Source organism: Ambystoma mexicanum, chromosome 10 (genome assembly GCF_040938575.1).
Source record: "Ambystoma mexicanum isolate Mex_15411 chromosome 10, UKY_AmexF1_1, whole genome shotgun sequence".
NCBI lineage: Eukaryota > Metazoa > Chordata > Amphibia > Caudata > Ambystomatidae > Ambystoma > Ambystoma mexicanum.
In genome coordinates, this window is record NC_090932.1 from 1310026521 (window position 1) to 1310043814 (window position 17294).

At 44.7% G+C, this 17294-nt stretch overlaps 1 protein-coding gene across 1 annotated transcript in view; it reads right to left on the bottom strand.

Moving 5' to 3' along the window:
* Positions 1–17294, bottom strand: part of INPP5J (inositol polyphosphate-5-phosphatase J) — a 225956-nt gene that overhangs the window by 18969 nt on the left and 189693 nt on the right. The gene's annotated exons all lie outside the window — the stretch shown is intronic.

Below are 17294 nucleotides of genomic sequence, written 5' to 3' on the forward strand. Positions count from 1 at the left end.
GATTTAAGTACCCAAATTGGTCTGATTTGGGGGATCTCCAGTGGGCCTCAAATTTAAAGGGTGCCCAGATGAGGCACAAAAAGTGGCACCCCCTGTAGAATTCAGGTGTAGGAAGAAGCCCAAGTGTAACATCTACTGTAGGATTCCAGTGTAGAAAGGACATATAGTGTGATATCTTATGTAGGATTCAGGCTTAGAGGGAGTCTAAAGTGTGTGATTTCCTACAGGATTTGGACATACACAGGGATTGCCATTGGGATTACTTGTGGTAAAGGCCTATAGCGTGTGTCCGTTGTAGGATTTGCGTTCAAAGCGAGTCCTGAGTGCGGTATCTCCTATTTGATTTATATGGATGTAGACAGGAACCAGAGTGTGAACCTTTTTCAGCACTGAGATGTAGAACGGGTGCAGAGTGTGGGATCTCCTAAGGAAATATTTTTTGTATACAGGTTCTGAGCATTGGAACTTCCATAAAACTTGGAGGTACAAATGGCCTAGAGTGCGAGATCAACTGTAGAATTCAAGTGTAGAAAGGGTACAAAGTGTGATATCTTTTGTCGGATTTAGCCGCAGAAAGTGTATACCCTCCTGTAGCATTTAACTGCAGGAAGGACCAAAGCATAAAATCTACTATAAGATTCTGGGATAAAAATAAAGATTGTACAAAACGAGTTAAAAAACTGAAAAGCAAAAAATATTGCTTGCTAGGAATGTTTACTTAAAAACAGTTTCCTTGAGCAATCAATGTTTTAATTGATCACTTGTGACTATGGGTTTGGCAGTCCAATCCCAGAACTCTGGTGTGATGGCATGAGAATGTATTCCCTAACCTGGTTCACCCTACTTTTCCCTGATGCGTCCTCATCTAAGGCCACATCAGGGATGAGCATCCCAAATTTAGCCCTGACAGACGTTAAGCTTCTCAGGTTTAGGGTGACTAAAAGGCACCCCATTCACCATGCATGTCTTCTAGCAGGCAGAGTGAGGGCCACCGGTTGGTGGCAGTCTTCGTGGGATTATATTGGTGAACAGCACAGTGTACTCCAATGAAGTCCCTAATGGAACCAGATCTGTAAATCCCCCCTGAGTCCAACAGAGAGATGTTGTTACCCACAAGAGCGTCCGTGGGATATGTAAATGGCCACATATACTCACGCTTGCTGCTTGTCTCGGAGATCAAGACCCCAGTTACCAACACCAGAGATAATGTATTTGTGAATGACATCTGGGATTCAAGACGCAAATCGCCACCATACTGAAAACTTACTGAGAAGCCCAAAAATGTGGAATTTTGAAACCCTTGGGTTTGGGAGGCCACCAAATGTTTGAGCGTATGCAATCCTGTGACTCGTAGGCGAGTATCAAATCAGTCCAAATGGTTCTCAGTAAACCTGAGATTCTGCATCCTTTTCTTACTGGCCAAATCGAGTAATGAGAAAGGGAACGTGCTCCACCGCACCCTAATATCTTATCCAAGTAGCAATAAACATGTAGCAGTTAGTGATCATCACTGACTCATTGACGGAAAAAGAATCTCACTTGAGAGCAACAAGTATCTCCTTCCAAATACTATTTTTACAGAAAACCTTATCCACACGTATGTGATCAATTAAGCATTGAAAATGGATTACATTTTATTACTTATCACAGAGTTTAAGATTAAGATGGCTCCACCTATAGTATATTAGTGCCCTGCCTATACTTTTATTTGCCATTATATACATATAAGCATATATGTATATAAGACACCAATAAAATAAAAATACATGATATGATATGGGCGGACTCAAGCCACCCTAAAATGGTGAAACTAGGAGTTTCTTAGCAGTCTAGTCTTGTCACTATTTCATAACAGTACAATACTTATTTATTTTATTTATTCTGTTTTATTACACACCGAAAACCCAACAGGCAGCTGGGCGTGAAACAAATACACAAAAGACATAACATAAAGCACAAGACACAATTTGCTACTGAGCCAGGGAGATGGGGTTATCGTGAGTTAATTCAAATAAATATGTTTTCAGGGCCTTCTGGAATGATAGCAGATTACTCTCAAGGCGCAGAGCTGGGGGAAGATCATTGCAGACTGTGGCTGCAGTATAAGGGAAGGGTTTACCATTTGCTCTCGCCCTCTCTTGGGGCATGGGCAGTTTAGCAGCATCATGTTGCTAGACCGCAGTTTTTTGTTCAGCTGGTAGATGGTTATCCTCTTTTTCAAATAATCTAGTGCTGCATCATAGATTACTTTGTGAACTAGGACAGCCATCTTTAAGTGAATGCTGGCGCCAATTGGAAGCCAATGAAGGGATTTATGATGCACAGAATGTGTTCACCTCGCGGTACTTGTTTTATGATACGAATGGCATCATTTTGCACCACTTGAAGTGGCTAATGTTTCGCAACTAATGTCAGAGAGCAGAGGTCTCATTTTCCTCAAGAGCCTCAAATGATAGAGCGTGTTATGTACAATCCCATTGACTTTGGCCTCAGCACTAACAGCACAGTCAAGGTATGTTCCTAAGGTTGTCACCTTTGTTTGGGTTTTGATATCACATCCATCTAGCAGAAAGTTTGCGTATTTAATATCTACTTTAGCTCTCATGCGTGTTGACCCGAATATTAACAGCTATGTTTTTGCGTCATTTAGACACATCCAATGCTTTGTCATCCATTGTTGTAGTGTTTTGAAAATAGCATTCCGTTTCGCAGTATCCTGATCGTAGTTTGCCTCTAATTTCAACACAAACAGAGTATCATCAGCATAGTTTGTGAAATAGATATTCATATCTTCCAACATCTTGCACAGAGGTTTGATATTTGATATTCAGATTAAACAAAGCATGTGACAGACATGCACCCTGCAGAACACTATAGCTTATAGGAGCATACTTTGAGGCGACAACACCCCAATGGGTAGCGGAAACCCTGTCCGTCAATAAAGAATGAACCCACTTGACGGCTTTGGCTCAGCACTTGCCCTCTTTCTCCAATGCAGCCAAAAGAATATTGAAGTCTAGTAAATCAAAGTTCGCTGATAAGTCAAGTAATACAAGCAAAATACATGGACTTAATTGTGTCAAGTTAGTATAGCGCTAACAAGATGTACTGAGATTGTTCAGCCATAATGGGCCTCCCAACTACACCTCCTCAGAGGTAGTCTTCCTTTCCTCTCCTTGCCACAGACGCTCACTGTCTCCAGAGCTCTGGTGCTCTCTAGGCTGGACTATTGCAATAGCCTCTTTCTAAATCTGCCCGAAACCACTCTCGGTCCTCTACAGTCCATCCAGAACAGGACTGCAAGACTTGTCCTTGGCCTCAAGCCCTTCTATGGTATCTCTTCAGCCCTGAAATCTCTCCATTGGCTCCCAGTGGCTGCAAGGATTAAATTCAAGACCCTATGCAATGTCCACAAGGCTTTCTGAGGCCTGGGTCCACAATACCTTCAACTCTCCCTCTGTAAATACATTCCTACTCAAGCTCTTCGCTCCTTCACCTCCAACTCCCTCAGGGTCAGTCGCTTCTCCATGCAACGAGTTGGGGGTAGATCCCTTTCCTCGGCTGGGGCCTCCCTCTGGAACAGCCTCCCTGCTACTCTAAAACTCGAGGAGAACCATCTTTGGTTCTGGAAGCACCTCAAGACCTTTCTCTTTGCTTCTGCCTTCGCTCTTCCTCTCCCCTGCTAATCTGTCTGCTTTGGCATCGGGTGCCTGGTTACCCTCTGATTTCGGGCCCAGATCCCTGCCCTCCCAGCCACACACCTGCACTGCCACCTGGCAACCCCCGCACTTGTGTCTGTATCTGCAACCCTGCAGTCCCCTTCCAGCACTTATCAGACACCAGTTGTCTACACCTTATTCTCGCACTTACCACCTGCTGGCCGCACTACCAGGCGTTGTTCCATTACATGTTCAGCACGTGCCACTCCCCCGCTACCCCTCACACTTTCCCCCTTCCCTCTCCCCTGCACTTGCATGTTCTCAATGTCACTGGGCCTAGTAAGATCGTTGTTTTGTCCTCCCTTGTTTCACCTCCCTTGCATCGTCGTGCTCTGAAACAGCTGTGTATGAGCGCGATACAAATGAAATATCATACATCGTATCATGATGTATATTGTTTTTCATTTTTTATTTATGTAATGTGTTCTAATTCAATTCAAACTTTTCACATATATCATATACAATTAAATGTACCATTTATCTAAACACATTTCATGATTTCCATTATTGAACAGTATACTCAATTAAAACGTTACCCAAATTTCCATGCTATAATTTCCACACTTATATATAAAATGATAAACTTGTCGTTCACTAACAGATTTTTTAAAGTACCGCTCCTTTGTAGTTTGCTGAGTACATCAAATTTTATGTATCTTTTTAAAATATATTTTTCATTTTTTTTATTTTAAAATCCCTATAATCATTTCACTAATACTACAATTCTCACACCCACAAGTAAATAATGACAAAATCCATTAACATACTTCTCCCTTCATTTTAGAGGTTGCTCCTACAAATCAACATTTAATATTTGGCAATTTGGTCGCAATCTCATCTTGTACAGTGCAATATTCAATTTACCATTTCTAGCCATGATACAATTTCTCTAAAATTCGTGTGTCTTAATACTTTCGAGATCATGTACAAATGTATTCAAGTAGTTCATTTATATGTTTCCCAGAATTTTACAGGATTATTGTTAGACCGTTAATGATGTGAATACTACCTTTACACCAAGAGACTTAATTAAAAAAAAAAAGTAAACATAGAAGAATGTAATTTAACAAACACGATTGATCCTTTGCAAGTTATAGTGCCATTGTGCTTGGTCATGTGACAAAATGTTAAAAGGCGGTGCAAGCCTTTTGACAAGCATAGTCCTACTATTATTTCGGGTCACCAAGATTTAAATTCACCTGCAGTTGTGGAGTCTTTGGCCTGATTGAACTTGTGTTTCGGCGGGAGCGGCTATCATACCTCTCTTCCAAGTAAGACACATATCATAATCTTATTTAATAGAAAAAAGGGTGAGATTCGTTTTTAATTTAATATTTTTGTTTCACATGTTCTATAGTATTGAAGTAAGCTATTATTAGCAGTACTTTAAAAAAGGTATTTTATTGCCCTAAAAATAGAATTGGTGTACTGCACATGTATGAAGATAACTGGGGAAGTGGCATCCTGTGAGTCACTGAGTAATTGATTTCCAATGTGTTGGGTAATGTATTGTTTCCAAACATAGAGGAAGGATATTCATAAATTGATTAGTAAATCACATTGAGGGCTTCAGGGCCATTTAAGAAGCTCCCCAAAAACTACACATGCTATGTTATATTGAATATGCACCATTGTTTTTTTAGGGTAATGCAGCTCAGAAAGAGCTCATGAAAAGCTAACCGAAAAGTGGCAATACAGCGCCTTCCATATTTTTAAGTGTAAGATGAGCCCATTTTAACAAAAAATGTATGTAAAAACAAATGATGTACCGTTTTTCCCTTTTATTTTTCCTCAGCAATTGCTCCTCGTTTCAAGTGTTAAAATTGTTGACCTTGAGAAAACCCTTGTAGAGTTAAATGAGACTTCAGCACTTAACAGGTGTCTGTCGTCTAATGCGTACATTTTATTTACTATTTATTTATGTCACGAGCTTTGTTTTCATTAATGGTCTGTGTGCACGCATTCATTGTAGTTGCTACACTGAATGACCAGTACATTTTCAGAATTTTATCACAGAAATTTGGGTAACGTTTTTTGAAAAACTAGTATTTGGGAGGAGATATTTGTTGCATGTCGATTGAGCAATTGCTTTATTTGCTCAATCTCCTAGTGATAAGTGGCAAGTACTGCAATTAAATTGCTATTTGGATAAGATGTTAGGTTTCAGTGGAGCACGTTATTTTCCCAGTTATCATTGTTTAGAATTATACAGTGTAGGGTAAAGTGGGGAGAAGTGTTTCCAGCACCCTCTACCAAGATATTTTAAATAAGAGCAACATCATCTGCCAAGAGCTGTAGACTCAGTTAGCATAGATGCTAGGAACAGCCATATTCTATGAATCATTTCGTTATTGAACCTCAAGATGAGTCTGAAACCACAAAAGAAGGAGCAAAATGGAAGAACAATGGTGAGGAAGCTTCGCTGGTCCCTGCACTTCTGATGGCAATGGCCTGTGTGGTGTTTATGGACCCGGATTTCTATAGACCAGAGGGAGACCAAGACTTAGTGCTCTTTCCCTTGTTCCAGTGGAACCAGCCAAGTTTCCAGCTCCCGTGGACCCCCTCCTGCCAGGATATCCTTGTTGCCCGTTCCTGGCTGGGCTATGCCATGAAGAGGAGGAAGCAATGTATGCCGAGAGCTACAGCAACCAGTGGATATTGATACCTGTTGCTGCTGCCCAAGACAAAAACACTAAGATTCAGCTAGGTTATAAGCATTAAACTGCGCGCCAACCCACAGGCTTGCTTGACACGGTCACTGCACTTACTCTGACTACAAAGAGGTAAGAGCACATTGCTAGACAGACACTAAGTGACAGGGTCTTTGGCCTGCGGATACACTGCTTAATCTAGGGTTCAGCCAGCGAGGACACAACAACCAGTGCCAACACCGTTCCTGCAACATGAAATGTGTGTACTACCTTGTATCACTTCTGTGGTGTCCACACTCTGGTGTGTGCATCCACATCTGTGTTCATCACTGTTGGGACCACTTGCACTGAATTCATTGCCAAGGCTGAGGCTCCGGAAAACCGGAAAGGACTGCCTCGCACCACAGCGCCAGCAAACACTACCTCCTGTTAACAGTGAAACGCAAGCTCATAGGCTTAGCAGAGTAGCACGAATGAGTATGCGCGGACATGAAGTAACCTGATCTGGCCACACTGAGAACAGTAACCTGGTGGATAGTGAGTAACACACACTACTAGAGACTTTCTAAAATCAAGTCATTTATCGTTAACCTGGCCCAACCCTCTTACTACCTATAATGAGATCGAAAGTACTTTTAAAAAATGTGGCCATTCATTTATTCAAAGTGATACTTTGTTGCTCTATATTCTTGTCCACCCCACTCTCCCTCGTAAAAATTGATGTGAATGCTCGGCCACTGCTACCAGTAGGTGAGCCAAGGAAAGCTTAAGAAACGCATATTTAGATAGGTAGGTTTAGGAAGGTATCCTCAAACCTCGAACACATGACTGGGAGAATACTTTCTATCCTCAGTTGCCCTTCCATTCCACTCGGTCTATTTTGCCAACAAACTGCAGGCCAGTCAGGGCATAGCATTACAGTAATTAATAATCATTTATGATGCTAAACTGTGCGTTGGGTGCATGGACAGGCATCAATGGTGGTTGCAGGAGAAGGCCGGCAATTCCAATAGCTGCCATACACCTGAAAGTGAACAGGAAGAGGGAGAAGTGGGATCATGAGGGCCGCCCTCCATTGCAAAAAAAGTAAAAGGAGGGGGAATAGAACTATTAGCATCATGGTTGCTGCCGGTATTGTAACGAGTCCGCCAATGGTAAATGGGGAAACATCGCCCCATTCCACGGTTGGCGGGGCGGTAATTCCCCATTTACCATTGGCCCTTCCCCATTCCGATTTTTGCCCCATAGGGCTCAATGGGACTGGGGAAGGCGATAATTACGGTACCGCAAATTGCGGTACCGTAATTACCTCGAAAGTCCCTTTGCGGGTCCCTACTTTAACGGCTGGTCCAAACCAGCCGTTAAGGTCGGGTGCCGCAAAGGGACCTTGTAATCAGGCGTTAAGGGTTTAACGGCGCCGACACCTTTTACGGCGCCGTTAACCCCTTAACGCCAGGGTCCTAATGAGGGCCGATGTCCTCACATAGAACCAATTCAGGGGCAGAGAGGTCATACCCATTGGCGGAAGCAGTTTAAATAAAAGTCAGAATTATATCAGTTTTTATCAGCTTCCATCGCTCTCTGAAGGTGTGTGTTCCCATAGGGTCTTCATACAGGACATTAGCGCCCCAGGTGGAGTCTATAGCAATCAGAAGGTTAGCAATACAGGTCAGCTGTTATATTATTTATGTTTTGAGCTTTCTGCGAGTCATCTCCAGCCACTCCCTTTCCATTCACTTCCAGCTGGCTGTTTTTTTTGCAACAAAAACAGACATTGGTGGTCGCATTATCACTGCAGTCGCTCTCTGTCCACTCCTCTACCTTCGCTTTTCAGACACCATTAAAATATAAAGGATCTATTTTTAGCAACCCCATTGCTGGTTTCCATGGTAGCCATTTTTGTGTATTTCTTTAGAAATCACTATAGCATTTGTGAACGGGGGAGGCGTCAGACTGCGCCTACCAGAAACGGGTCACCCGCCTTAGTTATTGTCCCCCGCTTCACATGCACGTGTTCACTTCGATTGGGGGCTGTTACTGACGGATACAGCCCACTCATGGATGTGACCTAGCAGTACAGTATGTGCTGCCCCCTCTGGGGTAGGACCAAACCTGATTTGCGCATGGCCGTTCCCTTTCTGTAATGTTATGACAGGCTGAGAAATATGGTTTTATAGGGTGTCCAAGAGCAATAGCAGTGTTTTTGGTTCATTCTAAATCTTCCAGCCACTCGTCTCCAGTGTTGGAATAGTCACCCCGTATAGAGCAGGTATGCCCAGATCTTTGTTTCAAACCAGCTGTGCCAAGACACCCAAACTACACCTCACTGATGACGTCCAAAAGGCTAAAACATGTCTGGTGTTTCTTGTGGTCTTGTGCAGAAGGGATGTGTGAGCGCTTCAGGATGCACTGCCTCCCCCCTTGGAGTGCGACCAAGCCTGATTTTCATACCATCGTTCCCCTTCTGTAATGGGCTAGCAGGCTGAAAACCAATGGTCAGGAGGGTTGCCCAGATCAATCAATGTCAGGGGTTATGATTTATTCAAAACCGTCCCGCCATCATCTTTAGTACTGAATTTATGAAATAAGAAATAACCCTAGCAACCTTAGGCTAATGACGTGGATGGCAGCAGGCAGCACCTACACGTAAAGGCACAACCAGCACCAGTTCATGTAATTGGCTACATTTATGTGTGTTAACTCAGATTGGGGTCTGTTACCTGCAGTTCCAGCCCACCACACCGGTCATTATCACATAAATCATTGAACGTTTGAACTGTCATGATTGTGCGATATTCCATCTAAGATCCCCTGAAAAAAAAACATTTGTGAGGCCATTTTGTGTATCACAAATGGTTTTCTTGGGGAGCAGGGGTGTGGGCTGGGCTAGATGTTCCCAGGAGCAGGCAATGACAATAAGCGCATTTTACATTGTTTTCTCTCTGCTGAGCATTATTTGTATTTGGCAGAAAGAAAATAAGGATAAACTCCAAGCATGCAAGGATCATTGGGGAATGTGCCTTAAAGCACTCAATCCCAATCATCAATATATGTGATCATAGCAAGATGCCCTAAAGCACTCAATCCCAATCATCAATATATGCATGCAGTGATCATAGCAAGATGCCCTAAAGCACTCAATCCCAGTCATCAATATATGCATGCAGTGATCATATCAAGATGCCCTAAAGCACTCAATCCCAATTATCAACATATGCATGCAGTGATCATAGCAAGATGCCCTAAAGCACTCAATCCCAATCATCAATATATGCATGCAGTGATCATAGCAAGATGCCCTAAAGCACTCAATCCCAATCATCAATATATGCATGCAGTGATCATAGCAAGATGCCCTAAAGCACTCAATCCCAATCATCAATATATGCATGCAGTGATCATAGCAAGATGCCCTAAAGCACTCATTCCCAATCATCAATATATGCATGCAGTGATCATAGCAAGATGCCCTAAAGCACTCAATCCCATTCATCAATATATGCATGCAGTGATCATAGCAAGATGCCCTAAAGCACTCAATCCCAGTCATCAATATATGCATGCAGTGATCATAGCAAGATGCCCTAAAGCACTCAATCCCAGTCATCAATATATGCATGCAGTGATCATAGCAAGATGCCCTAAAGCATACATTCCCAAGGATCAATACATGCATTCATTGATCCTTATAAAGGTGTCCTGAAGCACTAAATCCCAAGGACCAATACATGCATTGATTGATCCTTATGTAGGTGTCCTGAAGCTCTCAATCCAAAGGACCAATACATGCATTAATTGATCCTTATGAAGGTGTCCTGAAGCACTCAATCCCAAGGATCAATATATGCATGCAATGATATTTGGGGGGTAAAACTTCCTTGCATCGACAGTAGTTATTTCGATGGGTTGTTTTTATGAACATTTTTTATTGAAAAAACTCATCAAAATATGTAGGGGGAGGGAGGTGGGAAAGTGTTTATAAGGGTAGGGGGTTGGCAATATTGAAAAAACAAAGGGGGTTTGGAGGCTTGGGGGAATCCCCCACAAATAAAATAAAATATCAATTTCGATTAGTTTTTTCATTAAAAATATTTATTAAAAATCCAATCGAAATAACGACTGTTGATGAAATGACATAGAACCATTTAGGGGAGGTGCCCTGAAGCACTCAATTCCAAGGATCAATAAATGCATTCATTGATCCTTAGCAAGATGCCCTATCATCCATTACCAAGGATCAATACATGCATTGATTGATTGTTTATTTAGTATGCGCTTATACGCAAGTGCTTCAAAGCGCAACCACGCCTGGGAGGGGAAGACATAAGGAAGAGAATACAAATGATCTTACTAGGGGTGGTACGTTCAGATCATGCATTCATTGATCCTTATAAAGGTGCCCTGATGCACTCAATCCCAAGGATCAATACATGCATGCAGTGAATCCTCTTTTCACTGTCAATAATCTGACACAAGTATAGTACCTGTTTTCCGAGTCTGGTCCAGGGGCAGTCCCATGGGAACCACCAGCCCCACCCTGAGGCCAGCTGAATAGGGAGGGGCACTGACCCTCAAAATAAAATTGCTGTTAACAGGAGATGGGCTCCACCCAGAGTTCTTACATTACTGATTGACACAGACACCAGAGTGGATATATTAGGGATCCCCATGGAGACCCCTCTTTACTTATAAAAACACATATTCACTTTTTTAACTGTTACTTATCCACTTTATACAGTTCCCCTTATGAGAGTACCAACTAAATGAGGATCTGCTACAGCCCACGCTTCCTTGGAGTGGTCTCGGGGACCCATTAGGTGGGTCTGATGCAACAGACCCCCTCCCCAACTTCAGGTACCGCCCTCGTGGAGTGAGAACCAGAGGATGGCAGGTTACCTCTCCATAGGCAGCCTCAGGCAGGCTGCCACATCCACCTGCTACCTCACGTTAGGATACCTCCCCTCTACCCCCTGTCTTATATTCCTATGTTGTTATAGTTCTACTCCTACAAAACAGTCCTACTTAACATTCCCTCTATTGTATTCTCCACTCAGTTATCCCCTACTTAACATTTACACGACTTAACATGTATTACTTAAATATACACATTAATATATAAATAAAGACAAACAATGACATACTACATATAAAACACATATATTACTTTATGTCACAATGGGATGACTGCTGCACCCAGTCACCCCCTTCACTGTACATGTCATGCTTGTCTTTGTTGGCTCTAGTGCTGTCCTCTTCTATAGCTACATGGACTGACTGGAGCCTAGGTCCCTGTGTGATGTGGGGCCAGGTCCACTCCTGTTTTCTCGTCTGAGTGACTCCGTCCACCACATGGGGTCACCCACTCTCACTGCCCATCGACACACACCGCTGCTCCCGCTGCCTTCTTCCATCTTCAGGGTCGGCACGCAAGCAAGATGGGCACTCACTCTCACTGCTGCACCCGTGGCCTTGGTTAGTCTTCTGGGTGGGGGCACACCCGTGCACACTGCCGCACCCGTGGCTTGTTTAAATATCTTGAGGCAGCCCTGTCAGCATGGAGGCCACCAGCATCACGACTGCGCACCCTGCGTGCCATCTTAGCTTCAGGCGGTGACCCCATGGCCAATCAGACATTGTCAACGCCATGCGCCGTAGGCCTTCTAGGCCTGTCCCCCTCTGCATTGCATCATAAAGATGCAGGGGGCGGGTCACTGGGTTTCACCTGGGCTTCTGCAGTGTGGCATCCCAGGACTTTTCTTCAGCCGAGCGGCCTGACTGAGCGGCCCAGGACTTCCTGCATCCCCCTCTTCACCCAGGAATTGTCTTCACCACTCCACCCTCTGAGGCTGAGCAGACTCACTTCTTTTCACCTCCTGGGCCGCTGTCTGGGCTGCTTTTTTCTTCAGTCTGGGTAGTCCCAGTCCCCAAATGACTCCATGGGGGGGATTTTGCCGCAATTAGCGGCCGTGCAGGTAATAAAGGCAGTTTTTTGCAGGTACGGGTCAAATGTACATCCAGCTCTTAGTTTGAGGTAAATCCTTAACCCCTACTGGCACAGTTGTAGTTAACCAGTCCAGTTAAAGTGCCGGTAAATGTTACTACCATGTACCGGTGTGATGAATCCACTTCCGGGGCACCAGTGGTCCAGGGATGAATAACGGTTTCTAAACCATTGATCAGCCCCACACCTCTAGTACACCAGAAGGGATCCAAATGGATTGGAGACACAAGCAAATTGTAAACCTCCTTGTCCAATTTTGGTAACGTGGACAGAACGGCAGTCTTATCTCCGAAAGGTCGTGGATCATTGGTTAGTTGCAACACAGCAAAAATACAATTACTACTGAATGATAAAAGGGACTGTGTAGTCAAGGTTGTATACACATATTTACTTTATTATTATAACAAAAGACAGTTCTAGCACACTACAAAATACAACCCGCCCTGTATGTGAATGCAGGGGACAGACAGTTTCAAAGAGGAAAAGGGATGCACTCTGGATACTGACAGGAGGGTAGTCGGATTAGCAAATAATTGCAACAGTTCAAGGATACTTGGTTTCAGCACAAAGGGAGCAATGGGTTGTAAAATGTCTCTAGGGTGCTTCAGAGAAGGATCAAGGGGACAGAACCACAATGTATCTTGTGGTTGTAGATGTTCTTGGCGCTCAAGAGTGTCGAGTCGGTTTCAGGGCACTTTGCAGCTTCTGCAACAGAGTTCAAGATGGGAGACAGCTGCGGGCATCAGGCGGCAACCAGTTTGGCGAGCGAGGCTGAACAGACTGCATGCTGGCCTATATGGTGGCTCAGGGTCAGAAATAGTTGTCTCAGGGCTGGTTGGCAGGTCTGAAGCACTGGTCGAGGCGTCTCGGATGGCGTGAGCGACTGCAGTCCCAGACCTGGCATTTCACTGTCAATCGATACTCAGGGCTAGCATTAGGCTGACGCTGTTGCATATGAAAGGTTGCTGGGTTTTCCTGTCTCCTTTGTTAGCCTCTGTATCCAGGCCCCATGTGGGCCTGTTTGAATTACTTTCTAAGTAGTATGCCAATTGCTGCCACCAGCTATAGGGCCCAACAAAATGATGGGGCAGATCCATGCAGCCGTTCTTAGTTAATTAGGCTGGCCATGGCGAGGGGACTGTTTGGCCCTCCACCTTTTGGAGATGCATCGTGTACTCCTCCGGTCATACCCCAACTAAATATGACTGGGAGGACTCCGCCTGTAGGCTGTGTCCACCCAGAACACACAGGTCTATGCATATGTCGTGAGGTGAACATAGGAAAATGTGTGCATATTAGCCCCACATATTTTCCAGAGGTTGATCTACCATCATTCAATTTCATTTAAAATTTCAACTAAGCCCAGGCGAGCGCACACCCACTGTGCGGATGGTCGAATTCCTCACAACCATCCAACTCGAAATGAGGCCCTTTATCTTTTGGAGTTCTGATATGTGTGGGGTCAGAGCAGAGTGTGGTATTTACTTTGCATGAAAGATTGTGGTATCTCCTCTGCGGTTAATGGTTAGAGATTGAAAGGCTAGCATTTCTTGTAGTTTCATATCTCTAGGATTACGCAAGCCGCCCACCACATTTGTAGTTTGTGGAATCTCCTGTAAAATCCATGTGTGCATAGCAAAAGGTATGGTATCTCTTGTGGCATTCTTTTTGGATGGACTTCAGACGGTGGTAAATCTTCTGAGATTCAGGTGTGTAGAAGAGAAAGTGTGGGATGTCCTGCAGCAATCAAAAGAAGGTAAAGGACAGAGTGTGATATCTCACGTGAGATTCTGTTGTAAAAAGAGGAAAAATCATGGAATCTCCTTTGTGGTTCAGGTGCGGTATTACATCTGGGAAGGATTATGTAGTGAGCTCGCAGAGCAGGATATCCAATAAGGGGATTTGTAGGTGCAGATTTTTTTGTTATGTTAAATGTACCCTGTTGTAAATGTACAGCGCTTTGGTATAAAGCGCTATATAAGACTAATAAATACAAATACAGCGAACAGAGTGTGGTTTTTCCTATGGAGGTCATGCCCATACATACCACAGAGCGTGGTATCATCTGCGGAATTCAGGTGAATAGAACAGAGCTTGGTATCCCTTATGGGGTTCATGTCAGGGCACAGAACACACTTTGGGCCTCATCACGAGTTTGGTGGTAACCCTTAAATCACGGGTTTGGCAGATTTCCCCCCAGCTCTCAGCTGGGGGGAAATCTGCCGAAATTTCGCCCTCTTAAAGCCGGCGGGAAATCCACCAGTGGTAAGAGCGCAAAAATTCCCCATTGAGCCCAAAGGGGAATGGGGAATTCCCAAATGGGCTCAGTGGGGAATGGGCAATACCCGTTCCGCCAAACCCGTGATCCGGCGCTATTAGCGCCGAGGGGTTTGGCGGTAGGGCTATTCTCGTCATGAGGCCCTTTGTCCTGTGGGGATTCAGGTGCAGAGTGGACAAAGGACTTCAGTCCTGGAGTTATTCACTTCCAGGGAATCACTTAGCGCTGGGTTTCCTCAGTGTGGTGGTGGTGTATAGATTACAGTGCAATACATCCTGTGGATTTCATGTATACAAAAAGGATGGGCACTTTTGGAGTTTACGTGTACCAGGAGGACAGAATGTGGACTCTCCTCTGGGTCTAGAGAGGACAGTGGACCTCATTACAAGTCTGACGGTAACCTGTCGGTGCTACGGGCGGGTTGCGGACGGACTGTAACTCCCTTTCTGGTGCCTGATATCCCAGTGCAAGTCCCGGTGGGGCGGGATGTCAGGCGCCGGAAAATGTTGGTCCCCATTCCCGCATAGTCTCATGGGACCCCACTGGAAAGGGAACTCAGAAGCACCAGCAACGTTAGTAATGGTGCCGGTGCTTCCATGACAACCGTGCCAACCGGGGCAGTTGCGCGTGGCAGGCACAGTTGTAGTCTGCCGGTCTGCAAAGGCTGCTGGCACCCTTATTTATGGACCAGCAAACTTGTAATGAGGCCCAAGTGTGTTGTACCTCCAGTGAACGGCAAGTGACCAGAGGGTGTTTTGTCCAATGGGGTTCAGGTGAAGAGATCACATAGCATGGGATATTATGTGGGATTCGGTTAGGGCAAGGACACAGTTTGGTATCATGTGTGGGGTTTATAATGTGGTGGCAGACAAATCCTTAAACCTCATGAGTTATCACTTAATACGTTATAAACAAACATAAGCAAATGCACCTGCTTATGTCCATTTCTAATACATTCAAGTAAGAATCCATATTTGTTGGCACACAAGAGCAATCAAGGGAAAAGGTGGCATTAAGAAGTAGTAGGACCCATGATTATTTGCTTGGAACTGGGCAGTGCCAGCAAGTTGATGTGGGGTGAAGTATGGAGCGATAAAGCAAGAGATGTGGATGTTCGGAGTTGAAGCAAGGATGCACAGGCGAGAAGCAAGGCGCGTGACTGTGCCAGGCTGAGAGATGCACTTCTTACTCTGATAAGGGGCCTGTGAGGCAGGCCACAGACATGGGGAATTCAATGCTCTTTGTTAGCAAGTCCACCTGAAATGTATAAAAAGGGGGCTACTTTTCTGACTCAGGGGTTCAGGTGGTCAGACCACCATAGAGGAGAAGGACTGTGCACTGTTCTGTGTCTGATGTGACGGGGAGGACGGAACAAGGAACCTGTCTCTGAGTATGGAGTGCATCAAGTGTGTAATGGAAAAAACGAAATCGAGCAAAACTCCCTTGGTTTGAAAAATAAACATAATAGCTGCACAAAAAAACAGGGAAGCAGGGGATTAGTACATGAGGAATTGGGGAAGGAGCCAGAGTAAATGGGGCAATAGGACGGACTCCCTTTGCCCCACTGAACTGAGGGATACAAATCCACTTCGAAACCAAAACACTTTGAAGGGGTTCTGCCTCCCCCAAAGGATAGATGTCGTACCCTCTATTCACATGTGTGTACAAGTTATGCATTTCACATCTTCCCTGGGAAACAGTGACAGTGCAGGTTGTTACTGCGCTGGACCTACTTCACAGGAATGAACTCCGCAAGAAGTGGGGATAGTGGAGGAAGACAGAGTGGGGGGGGGGGGGTGTGTGTGTAAAAAAAGGGGTATGGTGGTTACGGTGTGTTACAGGGCCCGCATGGGTTGTGGCAGGAGTGTGTCAAGGGGTAAAAGGCTCAGCGGGATAGACCCTCCTTTGAGGCCTAATGATTGAGAGATGGGGGCGTTGACTTATAGGGAACAGTGAGGGGGCTGAAGAGGGGACCCCGTTTCAAAGCTGGGTGCAAACAGAGGCGATCGAAGAGCCCCGATGAAGCAAATGATGGTAAAGCGGTCCAGTCAAGGCGCATGCAGCAGAAAATGCTGCACAAACGGCACGGAACGAGGTTCTAAACTCCCCGCACTCTAAAGTCATAGAGAAGGTAGGAGAGGTATATTTAAAATTAGCCGGTCAGATAGCACAGCGAGCTAAGTGCTCACCCCAGACATCTATGAATCCCGGCAGAGTCAACTCGGACTTTCATCCTTCCGAGAGGGCAAATTGAGTACCACTGTGTGGGATAATAACGTGTTCTGTTATTTCAGTGCTCTGAGACCTATGGGTGTGTAGCGCTATATCACAACTATCGCAAGGGGAAACAGAGTGAGAAATCTCCAGTGTGATTTAAGTCTGGTGGGGACAGAGTTAAGGAGAAGCACAGAGTATGTGTTCTCCATTTGCTTTCAGTGTAGAGTACATGCTGTAGATGAGTATACAGTGAAATATTGAGCAGAAAAATATCGACCAGAAAAATATTAAAGTTCAAATATTGACCTTCAGAAATGTTGTCAATTAACACTGAGATCTGAGGGGGGATCGACCCATGTCAGGGGCGTGTGGTTTGGAGATAGCTTGTTGATATGGGTAGGCCCTTGATCCCCCACCCAGGAAAGATA